We start from the raw sequence: 22,642 nt of genomic DNA, 5'->3' as shown, positions 1-22,642 counted from the left end.
TTAACAAAGGGGGGAACCCAAGATTCGCTCCATTAAATCAATCTGTTATGTACACACTGTGGTCTCTTGCACCACGGCCCATCATTCAGCTGTAGATTGTCTAATACACTCAAACGTGACAAATAGCCAGCATCTCTCTCTCTATGGCAGGCAAACAATTTGCACATCTCCCAGGACGATAATGTTACCCCATATCTTGCACAGATGCACCCTGAGGTACAGGAATGAATGAAGGTTTGCATTCTGCAGGTGAACTCATGCATGACAATACTTCAAAAACATAATACAGCAGGTTCTCTGACAAGAAATATGTCACTCACCAGTGTTTCTTTTAAATTTCATAGCCGTTAGGATATGCAGGCGCCTTTAATGGGTCGGTTTCAGGGTTACGGTACACCAAGGAGACGAGACTTGCTTAAATATATATTTTCTTTTGCCATTTCAGATGAGAACAGATTTCTACAGATGACAATAGGCCCTACATCACAATCCAAGGATCTCTGCATGAGTAAAATCTGTGTTCACGTTCTAGAGACTTTGTGTTCTGTTGTGAAATATAGCTGACATTTCTAAATGCCAAGTCAGTATCATCATACATACAGTAAATCCAATATACGCATAAGAGAAAAGCCTCTCCTGTGTAAGGCCTCATTTCTGCACTGACTTTTTATTTTTATTTTTCCGTGTTTCTTCTGCTTGATCTAGACTTAGACTTAGATTATTTTATTTACAACTCAATATTGTAGCACAAACTAATAACTGACCGTAAACCTGGTGACTACAGAAGCAGCACTCTTACTATGGAGCTTTGCTGACTACAAATACAATGTGATTTTATTTATTTTGTAGAATTTTTAAGAACAACTTTATTTGAGAGCATTACACTACACAACTTCAGAAGTACAGAGTCAAGTTGGTATAGTGAAAGAAGTATTTTATGGTCACTAAGGCTGCATTTATTTTATATGAAAAACAGTATATTCTTACAATTTAAATAACTGTTGCATCATTACTCCAGTCTTCAGTATCACATTATCCTTTCAGAAATCATTCTAAGATGCTGATTTGCTGCTCAAGATACATTTCTTCTTATTATTAGTGTTGAAAACAGCTGTGGTGCAAGATTTTTGTGAAAACCGTGATACATTATTTTTCAGGATTCTTTATACAAATATTCCTTACACATGCCTATTTGGTCTTATTAACATGAAGTAGCAGCAGTAGTAGTAGTAATCTTTAACATGTTAGGTGTAAAAGTTATTTTGGTGACTTATACATTCTAAAAGTGCATTACTTTAAACTATTACAGTTCAACAAAATCCGTATCTGCAGTGGGGAAGTTGACTTCAATCAGTCAGTTATTTCTGTTGATGTTTTGGGTTAGATTTAAACGCTCCAAGGGTGGTAAGATTGAGACAACTCCGAACCTTGTGAAAGCTCACACTTTGCCAGGTTTAAGCTGTGCCTGAAGCATCATTGAGCAACTGCAGTGAATGCATGTGCCTGCACAAGCAGACTTGCTGAGGCAAAGCCTGAGAGGGAAACTGATACTGTAATAGTGGGACATGCTCAACAGTTGAATAAAAGACTGGGTGAAAGGTTTTGTAAAGTACACTCTGTCCAAACGAGGAACTCTTTGCTGTAGTCTGTTTAAACATTCCTTATAACCAGACCACATTTGTACATGGTTTCCATTTGTCAGGTCCTAGTACAGCTTTGTCATTTGCTGCTTAACAATGCATATCCATAGCAGCTGTTATTCAGTATGGAAACTCAATGGGATAGTAAAGCCTAGTTATCTTGTCCTTCATTTGTTCCTCTGTATCCTACACTCTTAAAGTGCACGTATTTTATTATTAGCTTTATTGTGTAATATGGCTGTTTGTGAATGTAAAAGGTCTAAAGTTTCAAAGATTAAAGTTCAGTTAAATGTTATTGTCTCCCAAAAAAAGAACCGATTCTGAAATGCCTGAAACGAGTCGTCAGCAATTCCAGTCTTATTTCCTGCACAAACCTACATTAAAACAAATTTGCGTAATGCCAGCCTATGGTCTTTATTGGCTGCTTGAAAACAACGTCTACTTTGACCCTCAGACACTGTAGTTGTAGCTGTAGCTTTGGAAGAGTTTGGTTTGTGTTGTGTGGACATGTCAAAGACGCCGTTTTCTGCGCTGCAAAAGCAAATCTGCTTAGATTGTATTACTACTTAGACGCATCACAACAGATCGGGCCATCTGACCAATCAGAGCAGAGTAGACCAATCACAACAGACTGGGCCATGTGACCAATAAGATCAAAGTAGACGCATCACTACAGATCGGGCCATCTGACCAATCAGAGCAGAGTAGATCAATCACAACAGACTGAGCTATGTGACCAATCAGAGCAGAGTAGACGCATTACTACAGATCGGACCATCTGACCAATCAGAGCAGAGTAGATCAATCACAACAGACTGAGCTATGTGACCAATCAGATCAAAGTAGACACATCACTACAGATCGGGCCATCTGACCAATCAGAGCAGAGTAGATCAATCACAACAGACTGAGCCATGTGACCAATCAGAGCAGAGTAGACGCATTACTACAGATCGGACCATCTGACCAATCAGAGCAGAGTAGATCAATCACAACAGACTGAGCCATGTGACCAATCAGAGCAGAGTAGACGCATCACTACAGATCGGACCATCTGACCAATCAGAGCAGAGTAGATCAATCACAACAGACTGAGCTATGTGACCAATCAGAGCAGAGTAGACGCATCACTACAGATCGGACCATCTGACCAATCAGAGCAGAGTAGATCAATCACAACAGACTGAGCCATGTGACCAGCCAGATCAAAGTAGACGCATCACTACAGATCGGACCATCTGACCAATCAGAGCAGAGTAGATCAATCACAACAGACTGAGCTATGTGACCAATCAGAGCAGAGTAGACGCATAACTACAGATCGGACCATCTGACCAATCAGAGCAGAGTAGATCAATCACAACAGACTGAGCTATGTGACCAATCAGAGCAGAGTAGACGCATTACTACAAATCGGACCATCTGACCAATCAGAGCAGAGTAGATCAATCACAACAGACTGAGCTATGTGACCAATCAGAGCAGAGTAGACGCATTACTACAGATCGGACCGTCTGACCAATCAGAGCAGAGTAGATCAATCACAACAGACTGCGCCATGTGACCATCAGATCAAAGTAGACACATCACTACAGATCGGGCCATCTGACCAATCAGAGCAGAGTAGATCAATCACAACAGACTGAGCTATGTGACCAATCAGAGCAGAGTAGACGCATTACTACAGATCGGACCATCTGACCAATCAGAGCAGAGTAGGCTTTCGAAAGGAGGGGTTTAGGGAGACTGAATGCTTTATCAAAACTTTTCAGACACTGTGAGGAAAGTAATGTATATTATGAGAAAATGTGAGTGTGTTTTGACCTTGAATGCATATAAACCTATAGTAGAAGACCAAAACAATATTAGGAACCTTTAAAATAGTAGGGGCACATTGTAAAATAAAAGTTCCAAAGGGGGATTTTTCCAGCAATATACCATTTTGGGTTCCCCAAAATAAGCTTTAAGTGAACAGTTCTTAAAAAAACTACTTTCCACTTTTCCCACTATAAATAACCTTTTGTGGAATGGAAAGGTTTCATGGATGTTAAAGAACGTCTTGCTGGGGATCCAGGTTTCTCCTCCTTAGATCAGTATCAGTATAGTCTTATTTAATGCCATGCCAGCATTTGTGACTATCTTCACAGCAAAAACTGAATAGTTTTAAGGGAGATTAAAAGTCTGTTTGAGATTTCAGGGTGGATTTCATGCAATTTATTGTTTGGACACATATCCCACTCTTCTTACCATGCACTTATTTAATATATGCTGATTGACAGTAGGTCTAAGGTCTGAGGGAGGAATTTAGACCTTTGCAGCAGTGTCAGCTCGCTCATTCCCTGAAAGCTCAACATAGCCTGGAACCCAGCAGAAGATAATACCAAAGAATTGATTCTGTAAGTTGTCTACTTTAAAGGATGATCCTCAAAGGATGATAAAGGCGACCATTGCTTGAAGACATGATTTGGAATCCGTGAAAATTATAAAATTATTTTGTTGTGTCTTTTCAATATATTCCAAAGCTAAAAGTACTTCTACAAACATGCTTCAGCTATGAAAATTGAGCATTGTTTTGGAATGCGGATTCCATAATGTTGCTGTCCAGTCACCATTGCTGCAGTCACACCATTTTCCACATTCAAACCATCTGTAAATTTGGGTGAATGAAAAGGGGAATGACCATGTCACCAATCACCATGTAGCCCAAGACTGGTTGCCCACTGAAGCTAAGCAGGGCTGAGCCTGGTTACTACCTGGATGGGAGACCTCCTGGAAAAACCATAGGGAAAAACCAGGTTGCTGCTGGAAGAGGTGTTAGTGAGGCCAGCAGGGGGCGCTCACCCAGTGGTCTGTGGACCTCTTATTCATAGCTTTAAGACAATTGTTTTTAATGATTTCAACTGAGGAATGAAAATTATTTTTCTCCTCTCTAGATATCGCTGAATATTTACCGGCAGACCTTTGGTCTGTGTGTATGTGTGGGGTGAGTGGGAGTGTAGTTCATGGTCAAAGGCTCTCAACTTAAGATATCTGTAGAACTCTGCATGCTCCATTATCTGTTTGCTGCACAAAGTAGTCTTTCATTTAACTTCTGTTGGCGTGAACATCCAGACAACATCTTCCTCAAAAAGATCTTTGTTCCAAATGAGAACAACACAACCATTTAATCTTATCTCAATGCTCTTCACCGCTCTGACTATCTGCAGCTGAACTCCGTTGTCACAACAAGCAGAGCTCAAATCCTCAACAAAGCCTTTGTCTTAGCACTTATTTTCTTAGCAGAATAATATAGCACTTTCCCCAGGCTTAAAAGGATCAGGAAGTCTGACATATTTTAGGATGGCTGACAGGATAGTGGACTTTCAATGTCATAAAAATGGAAATAAAAAAGAAGCTACAGTATATGGAGATCCTCAGTCATTCGAAACTATACTAATGGACACTGAAAGAGATAGAGGCTTTTGGGCAGATAAGTGACCTAATAAATTATAAAATGACAATAAACCTCCACAACAGGATGTCTTACCATGCAAATCTGTGAAATCAAGCAAATACGTGAGCTGGCGAAACCGGTTTTCTATTCAGTCATCAAATCTAGGAAAAGTACAGAGCTTAACTGTGTATATTATATTATAAATATAACTTTTTACTATTTAATACACACATCTCTGAGATACTTAATTCTGATTGGTCATTTGCAGCATTCTATGGTCAAATGTAATAATGATGAGGTGTATTTTTGATTGATGGCAACCAATGTCCTATAGCTGTGCTAGTTTTATGTTTGTGGCACTCTTGTGTCTCTTTCTTCTCAGTTATTACATTTAAACTTGTACTAAATATTTAATATCTATTTTATTAATTGAGGAATCGAGCCATCCAATAAGCACAAAAATGTTTACAGTCAGACATTATTGAAAAATAAATCCTTAGACCCTTCTGCTTCACATCAGGGTCATGATCATCCTGTCTTTGCTATGATTTATCTTATATACTTGGATCAAATTCAAAGACAATTTATTTCCAATTTCTGTTGTTGGCGATTAAAGTTTTTTCCTTGAAAACTACAAAAAAAAAAAAACTTTCATAACAGGACTTAACGCTTCAGGCAACATACACTTTCAATAAGTGGATATGTGCAGTTTTAAAAAGTCATATTAAAATAGTATTAAATATAATATCAAATATAATATATCATTTGAATAAAAACAGATCATTTACTACACAACTCATACAGCTCTTGAACTGATTTTGTGTGATCCTCCACACTTCCTGCATTTAATATGTGACTTACTGTAACACAGCAAACATGACATATGTGCATCCAAACACAAATGTTAACATTATTGCAGTCTCTGCAGTTTTCTGTTCAGAAATGTGTCCAGAAAAGGTCATAATATCAGTGACCTTTTGGAAACCATATTCAAGTTAGCAAATGGCCATAGCCATATGATGTTTTGAGAGGGATTGATATTGAGAGAGAGAGAGAGAGAGAGAGAGAGAGAGAGAGAGAGAGAGAGAGAGAGAGAGAGAGAGAGAGAGAGAGAGAGAGAGATGTGTTGTATGTCAGACTCAGCAGGTCTGCTGAGAGTTTGATTGTATTTCCTGAGCGTGCTGCGCTGTGCCTAGTACTGTCCCTTTTCTCCCCAACCATGCGCCATCTGCCTCTCCTGCGCTTCATCCTCCCCCCTCTCTCATCCAGTATGCAAACAGCATTTCAACCCGCCCACATCCCCCCCCCAGACACACACACACCCTCGTGGCCTGGTTCGAGCAGGGCCAGGCAATGATGATGTGACACGAGGTAAAGGTTCTCGAGCACTTTTTGTTCCCTGTTGGCATGCTCTCTTAAGGCAGAACAGGGTGGATAAAAACATGCCGCTCTAATGCCCCGAGTAAGAAAAGTTGCTGGGTTTCCAACTTTATGTGTGGAGTGAGTAATACCCAGACTTGTTTTTGTAAGATTATGAAAACAACCGTGAAGTGTTGCATTGCTGCTTAGATCTCAGTGAAGCAGTAATGAGTAGGATGATGCATGACTGTATTTGAACAGCTTACATATAAGACTGATAAAGTGAAATAGGATTAAATGCACATTTTCTCCAAGTGTTACACTAATGGGAGATTTGCACAGTATTCACACTCAAAACTAGTCATTGCAGCCCACTCATAGCTTAGCGGGCTTGCAGAGCCCTTTTTTGAGACAGCGTTTGATTTTGCCTCATTTCGTTTTTCACAGCCTTGGACTAGTATTTGTATATGTTTTTTTTTCTGCTTCTGCTATGGCCAAAATGTATTGGGTTACAAAATCATTTCTATTGCACACTACTGTTAAAAAGTTTGGGGTGGTGTTTAAAAGATGTCATGATGTCACCAAGACTGCATTTATGTGATTACAAATACAGTAAAACAGTAATATTGTGAAATATTATTGCAATTAAAAAAAGTGTTCTATTTTAATATATTTTAAAATGTCCCATGATCCTTCAGAATCATTCTGAGATGCTGATTTGGTGCTTAAAAAAATGTATTATTATCATCAAAGTTGAAAGTTTTTTGTGGAAACTTGCAGGATTATTTGATGAACTGAAAATTCATAAGAACAGTGTGCGTATTTATTTGAAATAACATTATAAATGTCTTTACTGTCACTGATCAATTTAATGCATTGTTGTTGAATAAAATAATATATTTTTTATTTTACGGACCCCAAACGGGATCCCAAATGAGATGTAAAAAATCACAACTGGGAGATATGAATTCACGATTGTGGGTGAGTAAATGATGACAAAATACTCACATTTGAGGCCAACTCTTTAAAATTGTTCATGCAAATTTTATGGTTCCATGAAGAATGGGACGTCCATGGATCATTTCCATTGCACAAAATTGTCTTTATAGTAGAAAGACAAGAACTACAGTATAAGAACTATGACATCACTACAAAAACATCCTTTTGTATAGCCTTTATTTTCAAGAGTGTTGGAGGGAGTTTTATTCACCAATCTGACCCATTGAACTTTGCATCTGAAATGTTTGGCCTCTAAATTTTGACAGGTCCATTTGATCTTCAACAATCAAAATTGCAATCCAGACTAGTCCAAAAAAACTACATTTTCGAAGTGACTTCAATCCACTTTTTCATGTACCTGCAAGCAAAAGTCACACATTTTCAACAATAAAGAGTTCCATCTATTTCCTTCACTGTCTGACAAAAAGGCCTGTTGAAAGAAAATTGCTCTCATTTTTGGATAGAAGATGGAATGGCAGCATACTTTTGAAAAGAAGGTTCTACAAGTGATTTACTTGTCTTGGCAAACTCTAATGCCTCTAACAACACATCTACGTCACAGCCAGGCAGGGTTGACACTAAAAGAAAACTGCCAACAGCTGAGTGATCGAAACATAAACCTTTAGAAAGATAATCTTAAAGCATTTATGATTACATGTTTAGTTGCAGATTATTATGCACAAATGTTTTGTAGTCAGATGAACTGAACCGACGGGAATTCTTTGTGCGCTTGGACAAAGCAGCCTAAAGCTGAACATGAAATAGCATTCAACTGTGCTTGGACTCGATTCAGATTAATATCTCTCTATTCAAATACCTGATTTGTTCAATTATACAGGAGGATCATAGTGTTCCCTGTCATGTGAACACAATAACCCAGTGATTCGCTCTGATGGGACCTTCATTATCTTACAGAAGCAGGCAGCATGGGATTTTTCAGATTAGCATTGCAGAGTCAGACTGACATATGAGTGAGCTCAAACTCTTGTCCTGATCCCTCTCCTGCTGCAGCTGTGATCTCAGTGAGAGTTGTTATGCAGGCCGCGAGCAGTTGTTCTCAATCTAATGAAGCAGTTAACGCATCCATGACAGGTCCAAACGCAATAAACATTAGGCGCAACGGCGCTGTTCATCGGCCAGAATTTCAATCAGAGTTCATCAAAAGTCATCTAATCTCAACAAATAAATGCCAGATGATTAGCAGCTTGAGATAATGTAACCTATTGAATCAAGTTAAAGAGACAATACAATTCACAGAAAAATTCACATTCACCTTGAGAGTAATTTAAAAATAATTTACTCATCTTTATCTCATTCCAAACCAGTGTGATTTTCTTTCTTCAAATGAACAAAAAAAAGGAGACGTTTAGCACAATGTTCATACTGCTCTTTTCCATACAAGAGTTATGTTAACTCGTAAAAAGTTAATGGTGACCAGGGTCTGTCAAGATGAAAAAAATCAACATAAATATATTTTGTTGTGGTGGATATTTCAAATACAAATGTGTTTCATTGTACCTCTGTGGTATTTCTCCATGTTTGTTTTGTGGCAGCTTTCATCGGGTGTTTTCAGGTTGCAAACTAATGATGGATCATCTGTCAATGCACTGTAAAACCGTTAATCTGTTCCATCAATTCTCCTTATTGTCCTAGTAACCGCATGCTTCTTCTGAAACCAACATTTTGAAATTCACATAATAATCAAAACAGTCACACATTTTTGAGATGATCAGTAATATCTGCATTGGCTCTTGATGTCAAACATTCTGCCCTCAGCCTAACATGAAATATAGTTATAGGCAAATTGCCAGTTGCAAATGCGATTGCTTATCGAACGTTGATGACAAGCTTTGTTCCGTGTATATTTACTATAAATAAAACACGTTTGCCAAATTCGTTAAAAAAAATGTTTGATTGTTTTGACACTATGGGACTATAATTATAGCCCTGGAGGAAAGAGATCATTGTTGTGCAGCCTGTGCTCCATCAAAGTCAGACATTCACTATTAAAACTCCCTATACAGTAGGGCTGCACAATAATGGTTAAACTGATAATCACGATTATTCTCATTTGAAAAATCCCAGAGAAAGATAAATATGCTCTTATGTTATATTTACTTTCATTGCATGAGGCCATTTTACATTTGGCCTGTTCTTTACATCCTGTACTTCACCTAATAGGTGATTTGTAGGTGCTCATGGACTTCATTTAACCAACTATAATAACTTCATCAATTGGAAAATCAATATAAAAAATGCATTGATTACAATTGTATTAATATGAGTGAATTGAGCAAATTTAGTACATTTGGAGAGTGCTTTGTCTTCGCATTAGGTTCTTTAAGAGAAGCAATTCTGTTGCAAATTAGACAAACCTCAGATCCAGATTGCTCCACTAATTCGAACAGACAGACTGCAAAGAAAGGTACTGTTTTTCCTTTGGCCAAACACTGCAAACTATGGAAGCTTGTTTCGACCGCTGAATAATATATATAATGCTACATTTATGCTTTGTATAGCACTGAGTAAGTGCATTTATTAAGCAACCACAATTGCAAACCACCTAGAATAATTGGATTTATTCAAGTTTGTCACAGAGAAAGTTCGCTCGCAGATTTAGTAGCAACAAACAGCACACGCTGTTCTTCCAGGAACACAATAGGCTACAGTAGCTGGCTGTATGACACTTTCATTCAAGCAGAATTTCATAATGGACATTGCTAAACTCCAGCATACATGTTTGCTGGTGTTGTCAGATCATCAGCGCTTTTTTTGCTGCCCAGAGAACATTAATTATTCATCTAGAGAAGTAGAAATGGTTATCACGAATAAAATATGATTAATCACGCAATTATTATTATTTATTCACCTCTGGGAAAATGGGCTTTCAATAAAACTCGGCTTCCTATACAGTTGGAAGGCTTTTTTTTTTTTTATCGGTACAACCTGACTAGAGAAAACAGAGAAACTTTTGTCTTCCACTTCACACTTCAACACCCATAATGCACTGGGCATGTTGCCGTCCAAGGCCACTCCCACCAGTCTACTATGGATACGCTAGTCTCAGCCTCAGACGTCACGCCCACGAAACGTTGGCTAAACGTCTGATGCATATGGTACACTTAACTGGAAACACTTCAGGAATGTTGAAGTCGTCATCTGATTGGTTGAATTTTATCGGATTTCCCGGGGGCGCGAGTGTCGCGTTTATTTTCGGTCCGCCGGGAAACAAAGCGCAGACGTGTGATTGCGGAAGAAAAACTGTTGTGTTTACATGAGTGACAATGAGCATTTATCAAGATCAGCTAAACGTAGGATTCTCAAAAGTATGCGAGGTTCAAGGCATAGACTCTTTAAGAGATGTCCAGGAGTTTTGTTTGAGGCACTTAGTGGAGACAAAAAGAGATATTTTAGCCTGTTTGCCGACGGGATTTGGGAAGAGTATTATTTTCCAAGCCTGGCCGACCCTTTGTCAGCATTTAGAAGGATTCCCAGCAGATCCAATTTTACTAGTTGTGTGTCCCCTCCTATCTATTATGGAAGATCAAGTGAAGTACCTAACTGCGAAGGGGATATCAGCCGCGTTTGCGGGCAAACATGAAACAACAGACGCTGACATCGCAGCTGGCCGATTCAGTATAGGCTATATGCACGCATAAGTTCCGCATTTGATGCAAGGCTGCTCTTCAGTTTCCGGTTGGGGAGATTTAAAGCGGAGGAAAACCGAGGAAAACGGGATTATGGCAGAGTCTTCAAAATTTACTGTCCTCTCGTCTTTGAAACGAAACTTTAATACGTTTAGATGTAACTTTATATATAGTTATGTTTATTCAATATAATGAACAAAGAAGCATAAACAAAATGAGGGGTGTCTGTTTTGTCGGTTTTTGTGACTAACGTTTCTTTAGTATAGCAATAGAGTATAAAAACCAATATAAATTCTCGGTATAGCATTGGACTCTACGATCGGCGGAAGTAATCCAGCATCCTTAGACCTTCACCGGAAATACCCCCGTGCATAGAGCCCATTGTGTTCGGTTCTCCAGAATTGCTTGTGAGTGTTAAAAAGTGGAGAGATATTCTTCAAACAGATGTTTACCGCGAGCGTCTCATCGGTATGGCTGTTGATGAAGTGCACGCCATTGTTGTTATACGTGCACGAACAAATCAATGACTTACTGCTTGTTTTCTTCTCCTTCTTTGATTTTCTATGCTGACTGACTTGTTGCACGCCGGTCTGTTGTTGTGGGGACATTTCCACGCCCCGAAACGTGACGCTGAACGAAACGAACTGTAATTGGTTGTTTGACATGTCGGTCAAACGGCCTTATGGGCGGGCCTTGGCCAAAGAAAGCTGCTATGAATTCCAGACCTTCAGCCGTCAGTCTGAAGGTCTGGCTACGTGAGACTATGGATACGCTTACCAAATACAGTCAAATACAACTTTGGGTTACAGTTTACTTTAAGGTGTCTGTGTTACAGTGTAATTATACATTTAAGTACTGAGTAATAATTACCAACATGTACCATACGGTTAGGGTTAGGATAAGGGTGTGGTTAAGGTTAGTTGCATGTACCGTAAAACTTCAAATAATAGCCCGGCCTTTTATTTTCCCAAATCGTCGAACTGTACCGTCGAACTGTCGAACTGTTTTCCCAAATCGTCGAACTGAAGACGTGAGAGTGCGCGGCGCTCTCTCTCTCTCTCTCTCTCTCTCTGCTCGTTATGCGCCCTGTCAACCGCAGCAGTCATTCTATTCTACATCACTCGCCGATCAAAAAAGGCTTTGGCGGGACACAAATTTGCTTTGGCGGCCGGCAAAAAGCGGACGATCTGACGGGTTTTAGAAGATTAAATACAACCCGAAACTAAAAAACAGACCCGGCCTCTATTTGAGACCGGCCTTTATTTACCCAAACCTGCAGCCACACCAGGCGTTTAAAAGAGACAGGCGTCTATTTGGGACTCGGCTATTATTTGAAGTTTTACGGTAATTATACACAATTTATAGTAATTACTATAGTAACATAACGTGTAACAATGACACTGTAAAATAAAGTGTTACCTAACTTTGCTTTAGTAGGAAATACTTCTTAGCAAACTTTTAGTCTTAATGGTGTCGACTTGTATTGTTCCCATGTGCAAGAATCCAAAGAGTAAATGTTTAGTGGGAGTGTGTTACTTTTGGTTTCCAGTGAAGGCAGCGGCTAAAGGCTGCAAATAATCTTAAATACGGAGAGAAAGCCACAATGGGAAATCTGAAAAAGATCTGTCTGTAGTCAACATTTCAAACTGGATGACCATGAACAAAAAGTGTTTTAGGCCAAACGGAGGGGATAAAACTGAAAGAATCTGCCTTTCCTTCAGTTCCGCCCGAATCAAAATGCCGTCCCGTATACAGGTTAGAAAGCTGTTGCCATAGTGCTCCATTTTTACCATAATGCTGTTTTAAGGGTAGACATAGTATGAAACAATTTTCAGTGTTAATAACCCTCTGACGATCCGACTGTCCATGGGCGGGGATACAAAAAAGCGGAAGTACAATCTGTAGTTTTCAGAAAAGCCCTGGAGCTGTCAAAACTCTTGCGTCATTTTGCGTCATCCGGTGGACATTTGCTGACAAATAAACATGAATTTCTTGGCCCAGGTAACATGGAGAACTAGTAAACCTTATTCATTTACATACACCGACATTGTAAAGAGGGTTAAAAATCTGAGAACAGTTCTGTCATTAGAGTTTGAGTAAATTTTCGTACGGCTTCACAAGACTTAGAATATAACACACAAGTAGCTATGTCACCATCCAAAGTTGTGAATTTAAATTAAATTGTGCGCAAAATTACAATACCCATAAAACATTTGCGAATGAAGCACTGTTTCCACCTAATGTCTTAGACAGAACAAAACTGTCACTTCCTGGTAAATTGGCACAACATATCTGTAATAAAAATGGTTGCTGCAATCGGGAAAGCTCTTTTTTCATATACATACATATACATCACAAATGACTTTCTCCTCAGAGCGTGCAGACGAAATGCAATAACTGTCATGTTATCTTGCGTTCGGATGCGGATGCCTGGTGTTTGGGAATGTAATCGGGAATGAGATAGTTCTGGGAGGGGATTATACCCAAACATTGTGATAACAAACTTTGTCTCAGGCATTTCAGAATGACCAAATCAACATTTGAGATGCAATGCAATGAAATTGTTCTGCTGGTTAGTCCAGTTATCCAATCACATCCTCTGTCGAGCATGGAGGGATTTAAATGTGTTTCTATTAGTTTATGCACGTCTTTTTACAGGATAAAGAAATGATCTGCCTCAACTAAGCGAATATGTTTTTTATGCCTGTCTTTCGAACTTTGATGCACATCTTAGCATTTCAGTGCAGTATTTTCTATCGCGATATCACAAAAATGGATGGAAACAGCTATATAGACTACATTCATTTGTCCATTTTAGAGCCTTTTTGATCACTGTTGCTGTATGGAAAAGAGCTGCATAAAGATTCTTCACAGACTAACCACTAATTGATCTCAACCAATTTGATATCTGCATTTTCCCAGCAGTCATCAGCACTGTGTCAACATCGCTGAAGAGTCTCCTGACAGCCATGTGGTCAGTGAGTGCAGAATACTGTTTACAAGGGGCAGGCAGTTGTGTATTTCAGTCATTCATCTGCTCCTTACTTTGACAGACAAATGACTAGGTCTGTCTGAAAGCCAGTAAATGTGAACAGTGGTTTATAGTACTTCCTCTCCACATTAGTCATGTTTGATATTACTCAGAACCCTGCAAAGGTGAGTATCTGTAGCTTTTTCCTGGACATGTGTTTGCTAGGTCGTGTATACAGTACACAATGAAGTCAATAGTTTGCATGAATGTTTTGAACTTTAATTCAATTACTTCATTATTTTTACAACTTAAAATGACAAGTAGCCTTGAAGAAAAAGAGTTATGTGCAAGTTGTTCCCTTCAGTCTTGAATTGTTCTATTTTCTGCTTCATCTATACAAAGCTATACAGTAAGGAACATAAAATGTTTAAAAGGCACATAGTCCTAAGGAACATAAATGTTTAAAAGGCACATAGTCCTAAGAATAATTAACTAAAATTACTATACAGACTAAAATATTGTGCATAGCATAAAAACGAATACCTCAACAAAATAGATACCAAAACAGACCAGAATATTGCTTCAGCATGCCCAGTATTTTGTAAAGTTGTAGTGAAAAAGAGATGGGTATGGGAGATCAATGAAAGGGTAACAATTAACTAAACGTTCATTTTGAGTACAGAACCACACTCATGACAACAAGTTACTAAATGTGACAACAAAACAACAACAACAACAAGGCAAATAAAACTGGCAAACTATCAAACAATGCAACCATAATACATACCCCATTGGATGCTAGGAAGAGGGCAAACTAGACTTAAGAACAAAATCTGACATTTCTTTTGGCCAGTTTGAAAAAAAATCTCTCAACTGCTGGTATTATATATATAAACAGTGTATATCATAATAGAAAACCTAAAAGGTTTTAATTTCAAGATAGCAAGTAAAATAATCAAATAAATCTTATTTTTGTCCGTTTGTTTTCAAATAAAATAAAAGATACATAAATAGATGTATCTTTTTATTTTTTATATAAAAAATGCTCCTCGTTAGAATTTGTCCCAACACATTCTCATCCTTTGGTGTCATGTAGGTGACGCCATATGACATTTCGTCGAAATCTTACCCACATGGCATCCTTTAGCATCACTATAACACGCACTGTTATGGGTAGGTTTAGGTCTGGGGTAGGGTACGGTTATGACGCCTTGGGATCTGCGTCTCATATTCACGCTAAACGATGCCATGTGCGTTGGATTTAGACAAGCGTCACCTGTATGACGCCTTGGGTTCTGCGTCTCATATTGACGCTAAAGGATGCCATTTGCGTAAGATTTCGACGAAATGTCCACAGCGTCACATGTAAGACACCTTGGGATGAGAACGAGCTGAATTTGTCTTATATTATTGTTATTGCTGACTGTTTGCGTTATGATTTACCTTTCCCGGGAGTGTAGGTGGTGTGCTATTCTCATTATGTAATGTGCATTAACATTCTTAACAGTATTAATTGATGATGTGCATCAAAATTCTGTGTTAAATTTAAATTTGTTAATATAAAATTCAAACTTAAAGCAGAACTAAGTAGAAATTCCGTTTTTGTCAAACAGCTACCCCTAGAGTCGCTGTGGAGTACTTGTACTGTCCAGTGTTGCCAGATTGGGCGGGTTCCCGCCCAATTGGGCGGTTTTGAATTTGATTGTGCGGGTAAAAAAGGGTTTGGGCGGGTGGTCAAAATTTGGGCTGGTTTGGGATCATTTCGGCGGTTTTCAAACATCTATATTTTAAAGTCTAATTAGTTAAAAAACGAAACTAAAGTGCATATTGTCCATAAAATCAGTCATCATGACATTACTGTACACACACGCTCATGCAGAGTCAGCTGGCGTTAGTGTTGACATCACCGACTTTTAGCCAATCAGCGATCCGCAGGCAGACGCGATTGAGCGGCTCGCCGGCCCAAAGTTGCAAGGGTGGTTTTGCGGCTCACAGGCACCAGGGGGGTGCGAGACGACCACCATTCAACACGAAATCAGTAATATAAACATTACAATGACTCCAAAGCTGTTCGGTTAAGGTAAAAACGTTTCTTAGTTTACCTTTAAATCAGTTTGGTAATAAAATAACATTACCGCAGCATTATTGCATAAAAATACAAACAATATATCATGGAGAAATTCACGAAGAATTATTTTGTGTCTACCGATAATTCATTTGCACTTTACCTTGGGGGCTGTTCAGCATAACATTTATTTATTTATTTTTTGTTTTTTAAATTCGGCTCATTTACACACCAAGTCTGGAAAGACTGACAGTGACTTAATTTAAATATTCACAGCTTGAATGAGTACAACAACTTAATTAAAGTTTACAGAGTTTTAGAAGGGAGGCTACAGTGAACACAAGAACACTTTTCACAAGAGCACTGTTTCACTGTCTCACAACTCTCTGATGGTTAATGCAAATCCAAGGCAAATGAAGACAAAATCAAAGAAGTTCACAATGAGGAAGGTCAACGCATTATCTAAGAGGAAAGAAAGAGAGGACGCAGATAAAACAGAGCTGTCACTCAAGCCATGTGTGCCTGTCAAACACAGATCAGACTGCTTATATTGCTGACTGATGGGGAACACTTCACTCTAAGGCTGTGCCAAGAAATGCTTCTTTTAGTTTGTGAATCCTAGGATTAAGTGGTTTGGTTTCCTTACTTGCATTTTTGTAAGTGATGATTGATCCATTATCAAGATATGGTTTGAATTCATGTCAGTGTGCAAGATCTTGAAGGACAGGATGTTACAAAATACTGATATAAACATGGTCGTGTTCCACTCATAAAACTCAACTCTCAACTCAACTCAACAGCACTTTCAACACCACAAGTGGAACCAAAGTGCTGTACAGAAGGTATAAAATAAAAAAATAAAAACAAAGACATAAAACAATGCAAACATATGACATACACAACTTGCAAAGCATTATCAAAAGTTTTAAGCGCACTCTGAAAAACACCCAATGAAGGACAAGTGCTGTCCATATAACTGCTCATATAAGCAGCATTGTGAAATAGAGACGCATGTGGCATCTTTCATTAATGCCCTTAGGGTTGCACATTTTTCACTTCATCCTCAAAGTGCACTTCGTCAAAGTCCACCTGCTGCCAGTGGCCCGGTGCCCACCGTCTGTTGAGTCTTATTTGTGGGCCATGCCTGCTCCATGTGCTCATCCTCTCTCACTCCATGGCAGGTCTTGGCACCAAGTGTGGGGTCTGTTTACATCATCACTGGCGGTATGAAGTCACGTGAAGTATCTGGACGTACCTCAATGCACAGTTCTGAAGCCATTTTGTGTCTTTATCATAAGGTGACTGTGGAGAACTTTTAATTGGGAAACTGCTAAAGAAATGCTGATCACCTTGTGTCTCAATGATATACATTACACTATAGTGTGAACGGGATCTCTGTTTACATAACAGTCAAACAAAGACTATGCGCTTCAGGCTGTTAGCAGTAGCGCTAGTTCTGATTATAGATAATTACCTTCTGGTATCTGTTGAAACGCTTTTATGTTTTGCTTTCGTGAGTTAATCAGACGCTAATTTTCTTAAGTCTGTTTCGATATTTTGTGCACAATCTTCAAAAGCATTGGGGTGACTTCATCTACCACAAAGAGTTACATGCTATTAGATCAATATGGAACCTGTGAGGTGTGTATTTACTTTTGAACAGGACTATTTTAACTTTGTGTAAAATTTAGAGCTCTACCTCACCCAAAGCCTAAAACAAACAGAAAGATAGACAGAGAGAGAAAGGGTAAAAACGCCCCCAATCTGTGTGCCCGGCTGATGGTTGATGGGTGTTGGGCTGAGTTTAGGGAGAGGGGGAGGGTTTTTAGAGGGAGGGACAGTGTCATCAGGATTGGGGAGGGGAAGATCAACCTGATTCCTCAGGGAGTAAGGTGTCTCAACTACTCTCCTGAACATGGTAAATCAGCTGAAACCATCAACACTAGCTTTTCTGGCAGAGTCTTAGTGTTCATTATGGATGAAAAGGGATTTGTTTTATTTCCGCATTGGAATACAAAGGTGTGAGGACTTTGGGAAAAGTTTTATGTATAGCGGCAGTCGAGGACCTCAGGTGAGTTTCTGAGATGTCAGACATGCGGTGTCAGTTTGCTAAACTTCTTTGCCTCATTTCTGTCAGTTGATTTTTGCACACAATCTACATATGTGAATATCCAAAAGTGTGTTAATGATGCTTTCTGGGATTTTAAACATCTTGTTATTTTGCTGTGGTAAGCATTTCTTTGGGCTACAGTCAAGCTGTTAGAAGTGTTACAGTGCAGCAGATGTAACTCCTTGTTACTCTATTTTTCTATTTCTAAATACATAAATATTTGTTATATACAGTTCCTGGTATTAAGAAAGCTGATGCTACTAATTACTAATGTGAAGATGACTGTGCAAGTGTACTTCACAGGTCTCTGTATGTTTTTAATGACAATAGTAAGACAATTGTCAGTTTTTTAGTTGACACAAACCAATATTCTGATTCAATATTAAATATTATTATAAATATTATTATTAATTCAAATCTTTGACTTGTCAAATACAACATGACCTCTCTTCTGAACACTTTATTGCTGGGGCCTATATGTAATCTCATTCAAAATTAAATTATATTTCTTTCTAATTACCTAGTAATTTACCATCTCATCCATCAAGGGCCTTTAACATGGTGTGGTCATTAGAGATTATATTTAACATTGAGTTTATTGCATATTGAACATTTTGTGGTATCACACATGATAAGAAGGTGGTGATGCATGAAGGGACATCTTGACGATCACAAGAAGGTGGTCACCTTAAAGGTTTAGTTCACCCAAAAATGAAAATGCTGTCATCATTTACTCACCCTAATTTCATTCCAAACCCGTAAGACTTTCGTTCATCTTCAGACACAAATGAAGATCTTTTTGATGAAATCTGAGAGCTTTCTGTCCCTCCGTAGACAGCTATGCAACTACCACTTCAAACTACACTTCAAAAAGTTCATAAAGAGATCGTAAAACTAATCCATTATGAATTGAGCGGTTTAGTCAAAATTTTCTGAAGAGACACAATCGCTTTATATGATGAACAGATTGAATTTAGGCTTTTATTCACATATAAACATTGATCAACGAACATAAACAGAAACTCAACCGCACGTGCTTTAACGCACAAGAATGAACCTCATTGGTTCTGGCTGAAACTCAAACGTGCTGCGTAACACGAGAATGAACCTCATTGGTTCTCGCTGAAGCTCAAACGTGCTGCGTAACATGGGAAGGAACCTCATTGGTTCTCGCTGAAGCTCAAACGTGCTGCGTAACATGGGAATGAACCTCATTGGTTCTCGCAGAAGCTCAAACGTGCTGCGTAACACGGGAATGAACCTCATTGGTTCTCGCAGAAGCTCAAACGTGCTGCGTAACATGAGAATGAACCTCATTGGTTCTCGCAGAAGCTCAAACGTGCTGCGTAACACAGGAATGAACCTCATTGGTTCTCGCAGAAGCTCAAACGTGCTGCGTAACATGGGAATGAACCTCATTGGTTCTCGCAGAAGCTCAAACGTGCTGCGTAACACGGGAATGAACCTCATTGGTTCTCGCAGAAGCTCAAACGCGCTGCGTAACATGAGAATGAACCTCATTGGTTCTCGCAGAAGCTCAAACGTGCTGCGTAACATGGGAATGAACCTCATTGGTTCTCGCAGAAGCTCAAACGTGCTGCGTAACACGGGAATGAACCTCATTGGTTCTCGCAGAAGCTCAAACGTGCTGCGTAACACGGGAATGAACCTCATTGGTTCTCGCAGAAGCTCAAACGTGCTGCGTAACATGGGAATGAACCTCATTGGTTCTCGCAGAAGCTCAAACGTGCTGCGTAACACGAGAATGAACCTCATTGGTTCTTGCTGAAACTCAAACGTGCTGCGTAACATGAGAATGAACCTCATTGGTTCTCGCTGAAGCTCAAACGTTCTGCGTAACACGAGAATGAACCTCATTGGTTCTTGCTGAAACTCAAACGTGCTGCGTAATATGAGAATGAACCTCATTGGTTCTCGCAGAAGCTCAAACGTGCTGCGTAACATGAGAATGAACCTCATTGGTTCTTGCTTAAACTCAAATGTGCTGCGTAACACGGGAATGAACCTCATTGGGTCTTGCAGAAGCTCAAACGTGCTGCGTAACACGAGAATGAACCTCATTGGGTCTCGCAGAAGCTCAAACGTGCTGCGTAACACGAGAATGAACCTCATTGGGTCTCGCAGAAGCTCAAACGTGCTGCGTAACATGAGAATGAACCTCATTGGGTCTTGCTGAAGCTCAAACGTGCTGCGTAACATGGGAATGAACCTCATTGGTTCTCGCAGAAGCTCAAACGTGCTGCGTAACATGAGAATGAACCTCATTGGGTCTTGCAGAAGCTCAAACGTGCTGCGTAACATGAGAATGAACCTCATTGGTTCTCGCTGAAGCTCAAACGTGCTGCGTAACATGGGAATGAACCTCATTGGTTCTCGCAGAAGCTCAAACGTGCTGCGTAACACGAGAATGAACCTCATTGGTTCTCGCAGAAGCTCAAACGTGCTGCGTAACATGAGAATGAACCTCATTGGTTCTCGCAGAAGCTCAAACGTGCTGTGTAACATGAGAATGAACCTCATTGGTTCTTGCTGAAACTCAAACGTGCAGCGTAACATGAGAATGAACCTCATTGGTTCTCGCTGAAGCTCAAACATGCTGCGTAACACGAGAATGAATCTCATTGGTTCTTGCTGAAACTCAAACGTGCTGCGTAACATGAGAATGAACCTCATTGGTTCTTGCTGAAACTCAAACGTGCTGCGTAACATGAGAATGAACCTCATTGGTTCTTGCTGAAGCTCAAACGTGCCGCGTAACACGAGAATGAACCTCATTGGTTTATTGCTGAAACTCAGACGTGCTGCGTAACACGAGAATGAACCTCATTGGTTCTTGCTGAAACTCAAACGTGCTGCGTAACATGAGAATGAACCTCATTGGTTCTCGCTGAAGCTCAAACGTGCTGCGTAACACGAGAATGAACCTCATTGGTTCTTGCTGAAACTCAAACGTGCTGCGTAACATGAGAATGAACCTCATTGGTTCTTGCTGAAACTCAAATGTGCTGCGTAACACGAGAATGAACCTCATTGGTTCTTGCTGAAACTCAAATGTGCTGCGTAACACGAGAATGAACCTCATTGGTTCTTGCTGAAACTCAAATGTGCTGCGTAATATGAGAATGAACCTCATTGGTTCTCGCAGAAGCTCAAACGTGCTGCGTAACATGAGAATGAACCTCATTGGTTCTTGCTGAAACTCAACGAGCTGCGTAACACGAGAATGAACCTCATTGGTTCTCGCAGAAGCTCAAACGTGCTGCGTAACATGAGAATGAACCTCATTGGTTCTTGCTGAAACTCAAATGTGCTGCGTAACACGGGAATGAACCTCATTGGTTCTCGCTGAAACTCAAACGTGCTGCGTAACATGAGAATGAACCTCATTGGTTCTCGCAGAAGCGCAAACGTGCTGCGTAACATGAGAATGAATCTCATTGGGTCTTGCAGAAGCTCAAACGTGCTGCGTAACATGAGAATGAACCTCATTGGTTCTTGCTGAAACTCAAATGTGCTGCGTAACACGGGAATGAACCTCATTGGTTCTCGCAGAAGCGCAAACGTGCTGCGTAACATGAGAATGAATCTCATTGGGTCTTGCAGAAGCTCAAACGCGCTGCGTAACACGAGAATGAACCTCATTGGTTCTCGCAGAAGCGCAAACGTGCTGCGTAACATAAGAATGAATCTCACTGGGTCTTGCAGAAGCTCAAACGTGCTGCGTAACACGAGAATGAACCTCATTGGTTCTCGCACATCAAGCGAACATGCTTGAGCTTACGTTTACCACAACTGATGTGTGAGTTGACGAATGTTTATAAAGCCTAAATTAAATATGTTCAGTTTATCACCCAATAAACCACACCTTCTTATCATGTGTAATACCACAAAATGTTCAATATGCAATAAACTCTATGTTAAATATATAATCTCTAAAGACCACACCATGTTAAAGGCCCTTGATGGATGAGATGGTAAATTACTAGGTATTTAGAAAGAAATATAATTTAATTTTGAATGAGATTACATGTAGACCCCAGCAATAAAGTGTTCAGAAGAGAGGTCATGTTGTAATTGACAAGTCAAAGGTTTGAATTAATAATAATATTTTATATTATTAATATTAGTTATCAGAATGCTTCAAGTGGTAATGCTTCAAGTGGTAGTTTTGTGGACTGTCAATGGAGGGACAGAAATCTCTCTTATTTAAAATAATATATATTTTCATTTGTGCATGTTCCCAAGATCTTACAGGTTTGGAAAGACATGATGGTGAATATATGATGACAGAATTGTAAATTTTGGGTGAACCAACTCTTTAAATGTAACATGGGTGAACCAACTCTTTAAACCAACCCCCCCCCCCCCCCCCCCCTAGTAATTTAGATAATTGCCTC

At 39.5% G+C, this 22,642-nt stretch overlaps 1 protein-coding gene across 1 annotated transcript in view; it reads left to right on the top strand.

Moving 5' to 3' along the window:
* Positions 1 to 18,041: 18,041 nt before the first annotated feature.
* The window catches only part of fat2 (FAT atypical cadherin 2), a 56,899-nt gene continuing 52,298 nt past the window's right edge, over positions 18,042 to 22,642 (top strand). The window contains exon 1 of the mRNA XM_056250358.1: positions 18,042 to 18,185. The gene's annotated coding sequence lies outside the window, so the exon portion shown is untranslated. The remainder of the gene's footprint in view (positions 18,186 to 22,642) is intronic.

The sequence above is a fragment of the Rhinichthys klamathensis genome, unplaced genomic scaffold (assembly GCF_029890125.1).
Source record: "Rhinichthys klamathensis goyatoka isolate OS25496 unplaced genomic scaffold, OSU_Roscu_1.1 h1tg000068l_1, whole genome shotgun sequence".
In the NCBI taxonomy this organism is placed as follows: domain Eukaryota; kingdom Metazoa; phylum Chordata; class Actinopteri; order Cypriniformes; family Leuciscidae; genus Rhinichthys; species Rhinichthys klamathensis.
Note: the sequence above shows the minus strand (reverse complement) of the source record. Positions and strands in the feature narration are given on the sequence as shown.